Genomic DNA, 18,637 nt, shown 5'->3' with positions numbered 1-18,637 from the left:
TTTATGTATTAAATGTCATACAAGATAAACCCACAGCTAACATCATAATGAACAGGGAAAAATTGAAAACTTTTCATTTAAGACCTGGGTCAGGACAAGGATGCCCACATTTACCACTTGCATTAAACATAGTACTGGAAGTTCTAGCCAGAGAAATTGGGCAAGAGAAAGAAATAAGGAGTATCTAAATTGAAAAGGAGGAGGTTGAATTGTCCCTGTTTGCAAATGACATAATCTTATATATAAAAAAAACCTAAAGATGCCACCAAAAAATTGTTTTTATCAAGTTTGAATTTGATAAACAAATTCAATAAAGATGTAGCATACAAATCAACATACAAAAGTCAGTAGTGTTTTATATTCTAATAGTGAATGATCCGAAAAAGAAATCAAGAAGACAATTCCATTTATACCAGCTAAAAGAAAAGAGATAAATTTTACCAAGGAGGTGAAAGATCTCTACAATAAAAACTATAAAACACTAATGGAAGAAACTGAAGAGGACACAAATAAATGGAAAGATATCCCATGGGCATGAATGGAAAGATTTAATATTAATAAAATATCCATACTCCCCAATGCAATCTATAGATTCAATGCAATTTTTTTTTCAGCATACCAATGACATTCTTCACAAAAATAGAAAAAAAGACAATTCTAAAATGTCTGTGGAAACACAAAAAATTCCTAAATAGCCACAGCAATCCGGAGTACACAGAACAATGCTGGAGGCATCACATTATTTGACTTCAAAATATACTACTAAGTTATAATAACTAAAACAGCATGATGTTGTCATGAAAACAGACACAGATTAATGAAACTAAATAATGAACTTAGAAATAAACCATACATCTACAGTTAACTGATTTTCAACAAAGACACCAAGAACACACATTGGGGAAAGGATACTTTCTTCAGTTAATGATGCTGGAAAGTCAAAACCGCAATGAGATATGATCACATCCCAATTAGAATGGCTATTGCCAAAAAGACAAAAAATAACAAATGCTGGCCAGGATGTGGAGAAAGGGGAACTCTTGTACACTGTTGATGAGAATGTAAATTAGTACAAACATTAGGGTGAACAATATGAGGGTTCCTCAAAAAATTAAAAATAGAACTGCCGTATTATCCCGTAATCCTATTATTGGGTATATACCCAAAAGAAATGAAATGAGTATGTTGAAAAGATGTCTGTCCTCCCATGTCTATTTCAACTTTCAAAATGTGGAATCAATCTAAGTATCCATCAATGAACAAATGAAATAAAAATGTGGTACATATACACAATGGAATACTGTTCAGCCATAACAAAGAATGAAATCCTGTCATTTGCAACAACATGGATGAACTAAGAGGACATTATTTTAAGTGAAAGAAGCCAGGCACAGAAGGTCAAATACTACATGATCTCACTCACATATGGGATCTAAAAAAGGTAGATCTCATAGAAGTTGAGTAGAATCATGGTTACCAGAGACTACGGAAAGTAGAGAAGATGAGAAGGGGTTTGTAAATGAGTACTCTGTCAGTTAGATCAGAGGAATAAGTTCTAGTCTTCTTTGCACAGAATTGTGATATAGTTAATGATAATGTATATTTCAACATAGCTAGAAGATTTTGAATGTTCTGACCACAAAGAAATAAATGTTTTAGATGGTAAATATGTTAATTACCTTGATTAGATCATTACACAATGTAAACATTACACACTGGAAACATCACACAGTACTCCATAAATATGTGCAATTATTACTTTTAATTAAAGTTATATATAAACTTTATAAATAATTTTATATAAATCTATAAAAAGAAATCACAATGATGAGAATCACTGATCAAAGGTGAGGAATAGGAACCACGACTGCAATTGTTTGAAACTCACCAAACACTTTTAAATCCCTGAATTCATAATGATATTTCAAAAGTAAAATATCATTAGCTAATTTTAGAAGATGCTAGGAAACATTATGTGAAAAATTCATAAATAAAGAGAAAGAATCAACATTAGTTTTGCCTCTTCTTTTTGAACTATGCATCTGGGTAGTGAAAGAGTTTATACAGGAAAGTTCTTAAAGATGGGATCCAGCTAATGCATGAAGAGAGAATGATAGAATGAGAATATCAACATTTAACAATCCATAATGAACAACGATTCCTAGAACAAAAGTGCTAACATTTCCTAATGAAAATACACATCACCAATAAAGAAGTTTTGCCAAAAAAAATCAAACTCATTTCTGATGAAAATTCTAAATCTAAACACTAATTTTCAAATAAAATATTACATGACACCACAGGGGTGCAACCAGCAAAGTCCCTACTGTGGTGTATTCCAAAGGGCATCAAGCTGGCTTCCTCAATAAATGCATTGATAGAAAAGAAAGAGAAAAAGATGGAGAAAGAAACTACAGATTTAAAATACTTTGGAAATAACCAATCGCAATGCATGCCATGATTCAGACAAGCAAAAGCAAACTGTTCTAATTAATTAATTAGGCAATTATGGAAATTTAAATACTGACTGGATATTTGATTGTACTGAGAACTTTTTGTGTTGTAGGTTTTGTATTTTGAGAAATGAGAACCGAAATGACAAAACTAATTTGCAAATTTTCATGACGAGAACAGCACCCTAGACTGGAAATAGGATTGGCTCTGCGTCCCATTGTTAGAGTTATTAAATTTCCTCTCTGGGTCTTAATGCCTTTAAGTTTCTACTTAATTGTCTGTATCCTTCTTTTCATACATATCTTTGCTGTTAAATAGATTGCATTGTTATGATAGCCCTTTGCAAAGTAATATCATTTTAAATGTAAAAATAATCATTTTACTTAGGAAAAGGTGACGTTTCTATCCACATGTTATTTTTTTTAAACATTTTTCATCTTTCTATGACTTGCTAGGGACATCCAGATCAACAGTTTTTTAGAGGAGAAAAAAAGATGAGAAACACTCTATTTCAGCACACAATTTTAACTAAAATAAATATAGCATTGATTATTATAGAATAATATAGTAAGCAGTGAAGGGAGAATTTGTCAGTAACAAGAACACAGAATCACAGGGTAGATTTAGCTTAATAATGTTAATGTATTCTTGTCTGCTGAGGTTTCTATAAATAACACACACCCGGCACAAGGCACATCCTTCATGATTAGCTTCTCCCTCTTGACTTACTTCATCAATTGGTGCCATCAGACTCTTGAAAGTCATTGCTACTGATTAAGAGAAATGAGCTGTTTCTCTCTCAGAAGGCTCATTGAACTGGCAATAAGGCGGGAGAAGCAGACTTCTCCCTGGCTCCTGGGTGTCTGCGGGAGCAGATGGGTGCTCCTTATGAGATGAACAGAGACCCGGAATCCCTGGTTTGCAGTGGAGACACAGCTGCTACTTGAAGTGTGAAATGGAGGCTTCTGGGAAGGAAGTTAGCCCCTTAGAAGCCATTCTCTGGTCCCTGTGTGTATATGTGTGTGTTTGTACGTGTGCCTACCTGGGCATGTTCTGTATATGAGTAGGTGATGCTTGCTTAAGCTCCAAAATCAGATAATGATGTCATACACCAGGCTTTTGCTTAACTTCCGACATCCCTCTAGTGCACTTGAAAATGTGCAGACTGAAGCAACCTGAGCCAGGCAAGGGAAGGTGAAAGATAGGGTTAACTAAAAGCTTCTAATCAGAGTAGGGAGATGGAAACAGATTTCCAGATTCATGGACTACATTATCCAGAAAACAGATTAAGAATGCTTCAGCTAAATTGATGCTGGTTTCTGAAGTGGGCCAAGAACTATTTCTACAGTCTACTCTGTTCTGCATTTAGGCAGAGCCAACAATTCAAAGAAATAAAAGCACAGGAAATGAAGTAAGAGAGAGGATGGAAGGGGGTACATTACAGACAGGAGGGCCCACCCTCACTGCTTTGGAATGATTCCATGGCAAATTTAATTATGCTTCATTTAGCACATTTGCAAGATAATATTTTTATACTGGAAGCTTTGAGTATTACTTACTTGAGGAAAAAAATCTGCTATGGTAATTTCTATCTAACTATACTTAATGTTAATAAAAGGAAGAATAGAAAGAGAAGTAAAGGAAAACAATAAAAAGAAGGAAGTGCAGGGGCTATAGCTTCTGGGTTCTACATTTTCTAGGAAAACATAAAAGAAGTTTCTGGTCTGAGACATTTGCTTTAGATTTATAGAATTTTTTGAAATCTATAACTGATTTGGGTCCCTTCTTTCTACTGTGGTAATGGTTTCTGTATATGGAGTTGAATTATTAATGAGAATTTCACACTTCTAATGAGCACCTGCTGTCTTCTTTGGGTCAGTATATTTTTATCATTTTTAAAGTTACATTAATCACACATGCTGGATTACTATCTAGTATGATACATTGCTTTAAAAAAAACAAAAGGTAATTTGAACCAATTTCAGACTTACAGAAAAGTTGTAAGAACAATACAGAGAGTTCCCATATATCTCTTATTCAGCTTCCCCTAATGTTAACATCTTGCATAACTAGAATAAAACTTGCAAATCCTGGACATTAGCTTTTATACAATATAATTTGTAGAGTTTTCACATGAATAAAACTTAAGAAATAGTAAAAAACATAATATTCCAAATTTTAAAAAAATAACATAAATAGCAACAACAGATAGAAGGTTTCGAAAATTGGAGGGCAGATCATAACAAATTATGCAGAGTAAATCATAGAAAAAAGCAAAGGTAAACATATAGATTAGAGGTTATAATATTGTGCTTTAATAACAACTATATATTTAGGTCTCCCCTAACCCATTTCCTGGCATACAACTCCTAAAACCTTTGGAATCTCTGAAATGATGTGTCTTTTGTATGCTAATGAAATGACCAGATGGTTGAGGGCCCTGGGATAAGCTCAGAATTGATAATGATTACCAGGGGATCAAACATATAATTAGCAGGGATGGAACTTTCAAACCCTCAGCCATTTTCCAACCTCCTCTACCATTTTCTCTACCATTTTCCAACCTCCAGGGAGGGAAGATGGGCTGGAGATTGAACTGCTTACTAATAGCCAATGATTTAATCAACCATGCTTGTATAGAATGAAGCTTCCAAAAACACCAAAAGGGTTCAGGCACAGTAGCTCATGCCTGTAATCTCAGCAATTTGGGAGGCTGACATGTGCTAATGATTGAGCCCAGAGTTTGAGACAAGCCTGGGCAAAAACCCATCTCTACAAAAAATACAAAAATTATCCAGGTGTGGTGGTATGCACCTGTGGTCCCAGCTACTTGGGAGAATTGCTTGAGCCCAGAAGATTGAGCCTGCAGTGAGCTATCATTGTGCCACTGCACTGCAGCCTGGACAACAGAGCAAGACCCTATCTCAGCAAAACAAAACAAAACAACAAAACCAAACCCAGAAGGATGGACTTGAAGAGTTTTTGGATTCCTGAACATGTGGAACTTCTGGGAGGGTGGTGTGCCTGGAGAGGGCATGGAAACTCCAAGCTCCTCTCCACATAACTTGTTGTATGCATCTCTTCCATCTGGCTGTTCCTGAGTTGTATCCTTTTATAATAATTGGGTGAATGTAAGTAAAGTGTTTCCCTGAGTTCTGTATGTCATTCTAGCAAAACATGGAACCTGAGGGGGAAGTGAAGGAATCTCTGATTTGTAGCCAAGTCAGACAGAGTGTGGGTAGCCTGGAAACCTATTACCTGAGACTGTCATCTGTTGTGGGGCAGTCCTGTGGGACTAAGCCCTTAACCTGTGGGGTCTGGGTCTGTGCTAACTTTGGTTAATGTTAGAACTGAATTGAATTATAGTACACGTAGCTATTGGAGAATTGCTTGGTGTGGAACACCCTCTCTGCCCCTGCCACAGTTTGGTGACACCCTCATTTCATATTTAGTGACTGATTTCTCAACAGTCACTACAAAAATCAGAAAACAGAAAGGCTGTCTTTAAAATCCTGAAATAAAATAACTGCAACCTAGAATTTTATATCCAGAGAAAATATACTGAATGAAAGTCAAATACAAACATCTACAATAAACAAAGACTAAGGAAAGATTCTTACAAAAGATAATTTTGAAGAATTCATTTCAAGTAGAAAAAAAATGAACACAAATGTGAGGCCTGAAAAGCCAAAGGAATTAAAAACAGAAAATGACAAATATGGGGCTAATGTAAATGAACCAAAATTGTACAAAATTGTAAAACTAATGTCTAGTGGGGATCAGAATGTTATAGTAGGTAGCTAGTCAGGAATGAGCAAGGCAGGAGTGGGCTTCCTTCCCTCAACTCAGGAATGTCAGGCAACCATCAGGTGATGGTCAGGCAGTTGTTTCTAAAATAGTAATTAGTTATAGCTGGGATCAGGGAAAGGCAGTCTCTCAGTAGATAGAAAAATTGGAAACTGGTTATCAGCAGCTTCCCAATAAGATCTCAGTTCAGTGAGTGGGCTCAAGCATGCACACAAAGAGGCAAAATAGTGGATGACCTTCCTTTAGGAACACTGAACTGGTGAGGGAAAAACACCTCAAGTGAGCATGTGTACAGCTCCAGTAAACATATCGTGCATGCTCCCCTCCCAAATGCCAGCAGGCCACTAAGCATGTGGACAGCCCACCCCAAGGGAAGAATCATAGGAAAAGTAACACAAGACCCCAGAAGCATGCCAACGTATAAAACCCCACACACACTTGATCTCTCAAATTAGCCACTTGGCCCTCTTCCAAGTATATTTTCCTTCCTGTCATTCCTGCTCTAAAGCTTTTTAATAAACTTTCACTCCTGCTCAAAAACATGCCTCAGTCTCTCCTTCTGCCTTATGCCCTTCAGTCAAATTCTATCTTCTGAGGAGGCAAGAATTGAGGTTGCCGCAGACCCTTGCGGGTTTCACTGGCAGTAACAATAAGTAAAAAAAATGTTAGACTAAAATTCCCATGGAAAAAAAATGAGTTAGAAGGTGATTAAATGGTGTTTACATTTTAAATTTTATTTTATTTTACTGACAGGATAAGTTTTAATTATATTTAGATTTTGGATTCCCTATTTCACTTTATACATGAAAAGTAATTCCAGGTCAATGAAAGACACAGACATTAAAGGCTTTTACAAGCCTTAGTAGCATTGGGATGTGGTAGGATTTTTTAAAAAACGACACATTGAAACCACTAACCATGAATAGAGAGTGATAAATTTAACGATACAACATTTGATATATTTTGCAAAGATAAAGCCACAAAGTGAGAAAAAGCATTTGTCATACATATTATTACACATATTTGCCACACATATTATTACTGACAAAGGACAAATATCTGGAATATCCATAAAACTGCTATAGATAAGTGATGAAAAGCCAGGCCATAAAAATTTTAAAAAATGTTAAAAAAAACTTGAAGAGGCACTTCAACAAAGAGGAAATCTAAATTTTAAGAAACAAAAGGTGTCCAACTGAATTTATAGGCAGTGAAATACAAATTGAAATCACAGTAGAATACCATTATACACCTACCCCTACCAGAACATCTAATATTAGCAAAAACTGAAGATTCCCAGGATTGGTAAAAATGTGGAACAACTAGAACTGGGCATATAGCATAAATTCATACCTCTACTTTGGAAATTTGCTTGTCAATGTTTATATATGTACACTTGATTACCTAATATTTCCATTGTTAGATATGTACTACCAGAAATGCGTACATGCGTCATCAAGAAACATGTCAAGAATGTTCACAGCAGTTTTATTTGAAATAGGCAAAAATAGGAAAAAACCCAAATATCTATAAACAGGAAAATTAATCAATGTATTGTGGTATATTTGTAAAATGAAATTCTGTACAATGAAAATAAAAATTTTGTTCTATTAAATGATATGAATGCATCTTGCATTCATAATATTAATCAAGAAAACAAAGAAAAGTTGTGAAAGCCTACAAGCAATTTGATTCCATTTATGTAAATTTCAAAAACAGGCAAAGTGAAGCAGAAGTAGATCATGTAGAGATGGATACACAGGCAATAAAAATATTTATTTATTTATTTATTTATTTATTTATTTATTTATTTATTTATTTTTGAGATGGAGTCTCGCTCTGTCACCCAGGCTAGAGTGCAGTGGTGTGGTCACGGCTCACTGCAACCTCCACCTCCTGGGTTCACGCCATTCTCCTGCCTCAGCCTCCCAAGTAGCTGGGACTACAGGTGCCCGCCACCACACCTGGCTAATTTTTTGTATTTTTAGTAGAGACGGGGTTTCACCGTGTTAGCCAGGATGGTCTTGATCTCCTGACCTCGTGATCCACCTGCCTTGGCCTCCCAAAGTGCTGGGATTACAGGCGTGAGCCACCACGCCCGGCCAAAAATATTTTTTAAAAGCAATTAAATAATGGGTATAAATGAACAATTATGGTTACCTCTGGGGGATGAATTGCAATTGGTAAGGACTAGAGAAACTTTGATAACAAACATTTTTTTCTTGACTTGAGTGGTAGTAACATGAATTTTTTTTGGCTTTGCTATCATTTATTCAACTTATATATTTATTTTATATACTTTTTTGTATATTTTCTTTTAAGATAAAATGAGATAAAAATTTTCAACAGTCTGAAATTGGATACAATAAAATGATCCATGAATTTTTGGTAACACCATGAAAAAAAATTCTGAGAGAGGTTTAGGGTTGCTGTATATTAAATGTAAAAAATTTGCTGAGAAGAACATATAAAAAATATGAAATTTCTCTTATCCTTTGTGAATAAATGAATTGAATATAAATTATTAGTGAATTTTATTTACCTAATGCCATTCACAATTTTTTTCATAATGGAATTTTCATTGGTTAGTGGAGGAGATGACAACACTGATTTTGAATCCTGAGAGAGAGGGTTTGAATCCGTCTGCATAGTTGGTATGTAACTATAAAGAAGTTACTTAACCTCTTGAAGCCAGTTTTGTAACCAGGAACCTCAGTTTTAATAATATATTTTAATCACTCACTTTCATTTTCTTCCTTCCCTCCCCTCTCACTCCTTCATTCTTCCTCCTCTAGGCACTCCCTTCAGCAATGCATGTTTATCCAATTATGTTCTTGTTTAAGAAATTCCAGAGGCTAATCTAGAAACAAATCAGGCACAGAGCCCCTGTGGAATCCTCCCACTTACGGGGAGTGGCAAACAATTAAGTCCACCACCATGGGCCAAAGTCAAGATAACATGACAATCAGGCCTCGAGATGGGTGATTACTCAGGATAGCCATCAGAATGGACACACAGACCCTGCACCTTGCACCACTCCTGCGTGTCTCCCATACCAAGTTTCCCTTTAAAATGCTATGGTACAATTTAAAATTTAAGGTGGTCCTTTAGAATGCTAGTTTACCATCTTCCACTTGCTGGCTCTCTGATTAAACCTGCACTTCCTCCCATCAACCCTTGCTGCTTATGTTTGGCTTTTGAGCAGTGAGCAGAAGAATCTGGGTCTAGTTACAATTTTGTCTGTTCAAAAACTAGGATAATTTATCTCAAATGCACATTTTGAGGATTAAGTTTTTATTTAAAGAGATTGCTCATGGTTGGAATCTGAATAATGATAGCTATAGTAATATTTCTTTTTCTGGTTGGTGACATGTATCATAAGTTGACAAAAAGAGCAGTTGTTCTTAGAAACACTTTCCAAAGAAATTCTAACTCAAATGGGGGAAAAAATGGGATGATAGGACCTACACTGCTGCATTATAGGAAGGGTTACGTGAGATAATGTGAGCAGGTTCCTGATGCTAGATGACATCAAATTGGGTAATTTAAGAAGAATATAACAAAGGAACTATTTTCAAAAGTGTAAGTAGGGTGAAGGGAAATCAGGAGAAAAATTTCAGAAGCTTGGGGCTAGAAAAGTGCTGGGCAGTGAGGTAGTGGTTTCTGGAACCGAGATGAGGGATATATGGAGAGGGCTGGCTGGTGGAATTGTGACCTCTGAATGACAGATCCAGTTAGACCACAATTACCCCACAGGGAGGGAATAGAGTGATAAATACCCTGGCTTCATTCTCCTCTCTTCCTTTAATATCCTACCTGTGCTCCTCATTGACAAGATTCAAATAGAAGTGCAAGGGCAAGGAATCTTCAGGGACACAGAATAGGGTGAAAATGAAGAGTAGAGAGTGGTAGGAGAGGAAATCATAAGATTACCAACACAGTGAGGTCCTGAGCACAATGCTTGTCACATAATAAATACTCTATAATAAACAGTAGCTATGATTGAATGGTGACATTTACTGTTTGCCTCATTATTTCATGTCATTTCACAGAAGGAGAAAGGGCAACAATTATGATATTACAGTGCTCTTCCTTTCCCTGGATATAGCTGGAAAATTCTCAAACTTTACTGAAGACTACATTGAAACGATAACTTCTCTGTGAACTCTTTTGCTGTCTCCAAAGCAGGATGAGGAGCACTTCCTCCATCATTCCAAATGGAACCCTTGAGCATAATGCACTGTAATTACCTTTTCAAGTATATGCCTCACTTGTGATCTGTGACTTCCTCAAGGTCCAAATGAATCATCATCACTTCTTAGCATCCAGAAAATCTTACCTGTGATGTCTGAGTGACATCACTCCTGAGGATGATAGATATCTTCCCTTACTAGCATTCCCAGTAATGAATGCTATGTCAGGGCAGGCTAGGTGATGGTGACGGGAGAGGCTTAGGATAGTATGGGGAAAAGTCACTGTCAGCACCCCATACCAAGAAATACCAGAACTTTGTGCGTATGGAGTAAAACGGGGTGGGAGGTATTGATGAATTCATACTTTGGAAAAACTTCCTGTGTGATTGAGGTCTGTATCTTTAAGGGGAAGTGTGGTCCATTATGTATCTTGGAATTATTGCTGTAGTACCTAATTCACTATCATTGATCTTTATCAATTAAAGTTCAAATATATATAATTTCTTGGTGCAACATTTTTGAAATATATAGATATCTTTATAAAATATGTTTTATTTTATGTATTTGGTACATCCTTGCTTCTTTTTCAGTTTCTGCAGCACACAATAGTTTTAATGCTTTAATTTAAACTTGTAGCATAAAATTGACATGAATTTTCCTTTTACTATCTAACTTCAGAGCTAGAATAATTCAATCATGTCCCTCTCATCACTCAAAGTTTGACTACTTCTATGTAGTGTATTTTTAAAGTATCCATGTAAGGAAGCATATTTGAACATGATGTTGGCAGTAGAAAAATACAATTTATTGAAAATAGAAAGGTACATATTCCCATTTTTATTAAATATATATTATCGCTCACATATCCAGTTTTTCATATATTTATAGTTATGTAAAGGTACTCAAAATATATACTCACATATAAATGGTAGTTACTGTTATCTGGTTACCATCATTTTCTTTATTTTTTTAAAGTCATGTTTTGTAAGAGAAAAAATGAATAAAACTTTATTTTTAGCTATTGGCTGGCTTATACTGTCTGCTGCAGCATTTCTGATAGTCTGAAGGCATAGAACTGATTTAAAAAAAGTAATACAGCCATGCATTGCTTTATGACGAAAGTATGTTCTGAAAAATACCTGCCTCCTCAGGCAATTTCTTCCTTGTGTGAACATCATAGAGTGTACTTACACAAACTCTAGATGGTATAGCTTACTACACACCTAGGCTGTATGGTACAGCCTATTGCTCCTATACAAAACTGTACAGCATGTTAGTGAACTAAATACTGTAGGCAATTGTAATACAATGGTAAGTACTTGTATATCTAAACATAGAAAAGGTACATTAAAAGATACAGCATAAAAGATAGAGTAGTATACCTATATAGGGTACATAGCATGAATGGAGCTTGCAGGACTGGAAGTTGCTCTGGAAGAGCCAGTGAGTGAACGGTGGCTGAATATGAAGGCCTAGGACATTACTGTATGCTACGGTAGACTTTATAAACTTTGTCACTTATGCTACACTAAATTTATAAAAAATACTTTTCTTTCTTCAATAATAGAGTAACCTTAGCTTATTGTAACTTTGTTACTGTTTAAACTTTAATTTTTTTAACTTTTGACTCTTTTGTAATAATATTTAGCTTAAAACACAAACATTGCACAGGTGTACAAAACTATTTTTCTCTTTATATTTTTATTGTATAAGCTTTTATCTAATTTTAATTTTTTTCCTCTTTCAACTTTTTGTTAGGACTACACAGGGACAGGATCATCAAGACATCACTAGGCAATAGGAATTTTTCAGCTCCATTATAATCTTATGGGACCACCATTATATATGCAGTCCATTATGGGGTGTATGACTATACAATAAAAACACAGTCTGATCATCAACCTAAGTCGAAAATGCCGAAGGAAAAAAATCACTTGATATTAAATTATCAACTCATGAAATATAGTAAATATACTGCAAGACTCCTCTTTGTTTAGAGTTTAAGGCTGTGTTTAAGAAAAAAACATTTACAACACTTGTTAAATACAGTAAAACAGACTTTATTAAAGGGGATCGTAGTGATAGGAAAACTGCAATGGAATTTTTCAATGGGGGAGAGAGAATGGGCTCAACTCTGATTCCAACAAAGGCAAATGGGGATTTATAGCCAACAAGCAGGGTCAGAATCAGTGGATGGAAAATGAATAAAAGGAAATATCAAGGATAAGGGAGTTCCTGGCTACACCAACTTGACAGAATTATTGCCGAAGGTAGGCCAGGGTGATCAGCTATTGAGGGTGGTCAGATATCGAGGATGGGGGATTTTCACCAAACTACCTTAGCAGGATTCTTGCTCATACTTGATTCTACAAGGATAGAGAGGGTAACCCAAGGTTGGGTCTAGTCATAAAGAACTCACAGCAGCCTGACTCAAGTTTTGTTAAGGGAGAGAGTCTTCATCAGTTGGTATGAATCAGAAAACTAAAAAACTTTCATTCCATCTCACACCAGTTAGAATGGCGATCATTAAAAAGTCAGATGCTGACTTTTGTGCTGGAGAGGATGTGGAGAAATAGGAACACTTTTACACTGTTGGTGGGATTGTAAACTAGTTCAACCATTGTGGAAGTCAGTGTGGCGATTCCTCAGGGATCTAGAACTAGAAATACCATTTGACCCAGCCACCCCATTACTGGGTATATACCCAAAGGATTATAAAACATGCTTCTATAAAGACATGCACACGTATGTTTATTGCGGCACTATTCACAATAGCAAAGACTTGGAACCAAGCCAAATGTCCAACAATGATAGACTGGATTAAGAAAATGTGGCACATATACACCATGGAATACTATGCAGCCATAAAAAAATGATGCGTTCATGTTCTTTGTAGGGAATTGAATGAAGCTGGAAACCATCATTCTCAGCAAACTATCTCAAGGACAAAAAAACCAAACACCGCATGTTCTCACTCATAGGTGGGAATTGAGCAATGAGAACACATGGACACTGGAAGGGGAACATCACACGCCAGGGCCTGTTGTGGGGTTGGGGGAGAGGGGAGGGATAGCATTAGGAGATATACCTAATGTTAAATGATGAGTTAATGGCTGCAGCACACCAAAATGGCACATGTATACATATGTAACAAACCTGCACGTTATGCACATGTACCCTAAAACTTAAAGTATAATAAAAAAACCAAAAAGCAAGCAAACAAAAAACTTTCATTCCATTACAAAGGAATGGATTTTTCGAGTTAGCAAGAATATTCCTTCTTTTCCTTCTCTCATTTGTGCCTTGCTCCTCTTTTCTATATTCATTGTGCAACAGCAAATCTAAACAAACAAACAAATAAACAAACAAAAACAAAACAAGATATAAAGTAGGAGGAATTTTGGCATGGTGACATTTATCCTGAGATGTGGAGCTCCTATACTGTAGGTAAAGACAGAGAAAAGAACTCTGGAAGTAGTGTATATGGAAGAGCATAGTTTGTCATATTTTTCATTGGATCAGAGTGTCCAAGAAGCAAACAGGAGGGAAGAAGGTGGTCACTCAATTCCGTGAAGCAGAAATGGTCACATGTTAGGTGCTGTGTATGTCAGTTTGTTCTCTAGTTCTAGACACATGGTGTGTGCATTGTGAACCACCAGACAGGGAATTTAGCTAATGGTAGAGTCTGTCTCCTTTGTGTTGCAAATATTAAGTCTAAAAAAATTGACCCGATTGAAGTATTAACTTTTAAAACACTACACAGGTATTTATATAATACTACAGGAAAATGAATATGATTCATGATTCAGAAGACACAGACATTTCAGTCTAAGGATTAACTATAAATGTCAGGTAAATTAATAGATACTTTGAACACTCAGTATTGCTATGCTGAAATCAGATACTGACATTGGCCTGAATCAATGTCTCTCTTGATTCTCCATTTCCGAGATGGGTTTCTCTGAACAAGTGAAGTTACACAGTGACTCAGACACCTAATGTGTAAAATGTGGACAATTGCAAAACCTACATTTTACGCTTATAATGACAATTGCATAAGGTAATGGATATAATGTCCTCAATGGATAGTCAGCATCCTCAGTGTATATTTAGCATGCTGTAAACTATTACTGCTATTGCTAACACGTGGTAAGCAGACCATGTTCCAAAGGGAAATATCAGTATGAAATACAAAAGTAGCTAAATAATATCAAGAAAGATATTCAAAACTAAAAACACAAAAACTTTCTTCTATACTTGATTTTGATTTAATAGAGAATCAAATTGATTCAATTAAAAGTGAATGATACATGCCTACAATGTCTAATGATCAAATCAGGGTAATTGAGATATTCATCACCTCAAACATTTAACATTTGTTTGTGTTAGAAACATTCAAAATCTTCTCTTCTAGCTATTTTTAAAATATACAACAGCATCTTATTAATAGTAGTCACCTTACTGTGCTATTGAACACTAGAACTGTACCTACCTAACTGTATCTTTGTATCCATTAACCAACCTCTCTTCACGCCATTTTCTCCCCTACCCTTCTTAGCCTCTGGTAACCACCATTCTATTCTCTACCACCTTGAGATAAACTTTTTTAGCCCTCACATATGAGTTAGAATATACAGAAACAAACAAATAAAAAAGTGAATGAATGACATGCAGGTCAAACTGGTAGATTCTTGCAGAATATACAAGAAAAATGACAAAAAGAACCAATGACAGAAAATAACAGGTATGATAAACAGAGAACAGAAATCTAACCTGTAGAAACTCGGAGTTATGAACAAGAGATTTGTATGGCAAGATCACAAAATTATTCAAAAATAGAATTGAAAAAATTTCTCAGTTGAGGAAAGATGTGTGAAGTGTGAAAGGAGCAACCAAGCAATAGAAAAATTACTGAAAAGAAAACTCACATCTAAAATTAGTCAGGTAAAATGCTTGAATTATAAAATTAAAAGGAAATCATTCTACATTCATCTAGACCTTTAGAAAAGGATTAAAAACATTTGACTTCTGCTCTGCAACCCAAGTTGTGAGAGATATAGAAACAATGTAAAGAATATTTTTGGGAGGGGTAGGTATTGATGATGGAATAATTTTAAACTTAGCCAAATTATATTTCAGATGCTAGCACAATAGAAAGTGCTTATAAATATGTAATATTGCCTGAAATATTTGATTATTTCAACATATCTTTAAAAGTCTTAATGCCAATGAGCTGGAAGGAAAAAAAATAAAATTGGAGAAACTATGACAGGGAAAGATTAATGGATAAGTTTCAAAACAAATTTTGAAAGATTCAGGTCCAGAAAACTGGTGAAAATATGATAATTTAAATCAACAATTAATTATGGAAAACTTTCTGTTTGACAGTCTCTAGGTTTTAAAACACATAAGCAACAGGGAGCAAAACTGAAAACAAAGTAAATACAAAGCATAAATTACATCATAAAATAATAAATGAATAAAATAACTTGTATTAAAGCCCCCGGATCATACCCATAAAAACTTGGAGCAGGGTGATGAAATACCTTAATAAATGGATGAACAGTAAGAAAAGTTTTTATGTAATATGGCTAATTAGAGAACTATCAGGGAGATAATTTTAACCAAATTTAACCCCTAATAGAACTGCAAATAAGATAAATTTCTTTCAAATATCTAGAGGACAACTGTAAATATTAAAAGGCCATGATAAAATAACAGAAAACAAATACTGCAGAAATATAAATGCAAGAATAAAAAACTAGAGTAATTGAAAACAAAACTTAGAAATTATGATAATAAATATACATTTAAAAACTATCCTCTTGAATTAAAAAAAAAACAAATTGAAAGAGACTAAAGGAGAAATAACTGAATGCAATGTTGAACCTAAGTAGAATTCTAAAGGGGACATTAATAGAAAATCTTGTACAATTCAAATAAAGTTGAATGTTTCATTAATAGAATTACTTCAATGATGTATTTCTGGTTTTGATAAGTGTCTAAAGTTAATTAAAAATTAGAAAGTTGAAAAATAAAATTCAACAACTGTTATACCATCCATCAATCTCACTACTAGATATTTATCTAAAGGATAAATCAGTATATTGAAGAGATATCTGTAACCCTATATTCATTGCAGCTCTATTCACAATAGCCAAATATGGAATCAACTTCAGTGTCTATCGACAGACAAACGGATAAAGAAAAGGGGTATATATATATAAACAGGGTGGAATATTATTTAGCCATAAAACAAATGAAATCCTGTTATTCACAGCAACATGGATGAGCTTGGGGGATGTTATGTTAGGTGAAATAAGTTAGGCACAGAAAGATCAATATTGCATGTTCTCAGTCATATAGGTATTAAAACATCAATTTCATAGGATTAGAGAGTAGAATTATGGTTACTAGAGACTGGAAAGGGTAGGGAAAGGGAAAAATAGGAAGAGGTTGGTTAAGGGATGCAAAATTACAGCTAGATGGGAGGAATAAGTTTTAGGGTTCTTTAGCACTGTAGAGTGGATATGGTTAACAATAATTTAGTGTATATTTTCAAAAAAGCTATAAGACAAGATTCAGAATGTTTACAACAAATAGAAATGATAAATGTTTTAAGTGGTAGATATGCTAATTATTCTGATTTAATCATTATATATTACGTGCATGTATCAGAATACTCTGTATCTCATAAATATGTACGATTATTACATGTTAATTAAAAATAAGAGGGAAAATGTCAACAAATTAGATACAGAAGGAATATATCTCAGCATAATAAAGGCCATATATGACAAACCCACAGCTAAACATACTGAATGGAAAAAAGTTGAAAGTTTTTTGCCTAAGATCAGGAATAAGACAAGGATGCCCACTCTCACCATTTCTATTCAACACAGTACCAAAAGTCCTAGCCAGAGAAATTAGACAAAATAAAGAAATAAAAGGCATCTAAATTGGAAAAAAAAGCAGTTAAATTGTTCCTGTTTGCAGATAACACAATCTTATCTATAGGAAACCTTATAGACTTCATCAAAAATTTATTAGAACACATGAATTCGATAAAGTTGCACAATGCAAAATCAACGTACAAAAATTACTAGTGTTTCTGTACATTAAGAACATGCCATTGAAAACAAAATTAAGAAAACAATCTCTTTCACAATATGTACAAAAACTAGGAATAAATTTAACTAAGGAGGTTATCCTGTATTCATGGGTTGGAAAAATTAATATTGTTAAAAATGCCCATACTAACCAAAATATTATTCAGATTCCATGCAATCCCTATCAAAATTTCAATGATATTTTTCACAGCAACAACAATAAATCTATGCTAAAGTTCATTTGGAACCGCAAAAGACCCTGAATAGCCAAAGCAATCTCGAGAAAATGAACAAAGTTAGAGACATCAAGCTAATCTAATCTCAAAATTGAGTACAAATCTATAATAATCAAAACGATGTGGTGATAATCCAAAAACAGACACATTGACCAGTGGAACAGAATAGAGAGCCCAGAAATAAGCTCACACATATCCAGTCAACTAATCTTTGACAAAGGCACCAAGAAGATACCATGGGGAAAGGATTGTATCTTCAACAAATGATGCTGGGGAACTAGATATTTACATGCAAAAGAATGAAATTGGACCTGTATTGTATACAATATACAAAAATGAACTGAAAATGGAGTAAAGACCAAAACATAAGACCTGAAACCATAAAACTTCTATAAGAATACATAGGGGCAAAGCTCTTAGGCGTCAGTCTTGGCAATTATTTTTTGGATATGATACCAAAGAACAAACAACAATAGCATAAATAAATAAGTGAGATTACATCAAACTAAAAAGCTTCTGTGCAGCAAAGGACACAATCAACAAAATAAAAACGGAGCCTACAGATTGGAAGAAAACATTGGTGAATTATATATCTGATAAGGAGTTAATTCAAAATACAATATAGAAGGAATCTGCTCAACTAAATAGCAGAAAAACGGAATAACCTGTTTTTTTAAATGGGCAAAGGACCTAAATAAACATTTCTTCAAAGAAGGCATAAAAATGGCCAACAGGTATGTGAAAAATGCTCAACACTACTAATCATCAGGGAAATGCAAATCAAGACCATAATGAGATATCAGCTCACAACTGTTAGGATGGCTTTTATCAAAAAGAC

This window comes from Gorilla gorilla, chromosome 2 (assembly GCF_029281585.2).
Source record: "Gorilla gorilla gorilla isolate KB3781 chromosome 2, NHGRI_mGorGor1-v2.1_pri, whole genome shotgun sequence".
NCBI lineage: Eukaryota > Metazoa > Chordata > Mammalia > Primates > Hominidae > Gorilla > Gorilla gorilla.
Note: the sequence above shows the minus strand (reverse complement) of the source record.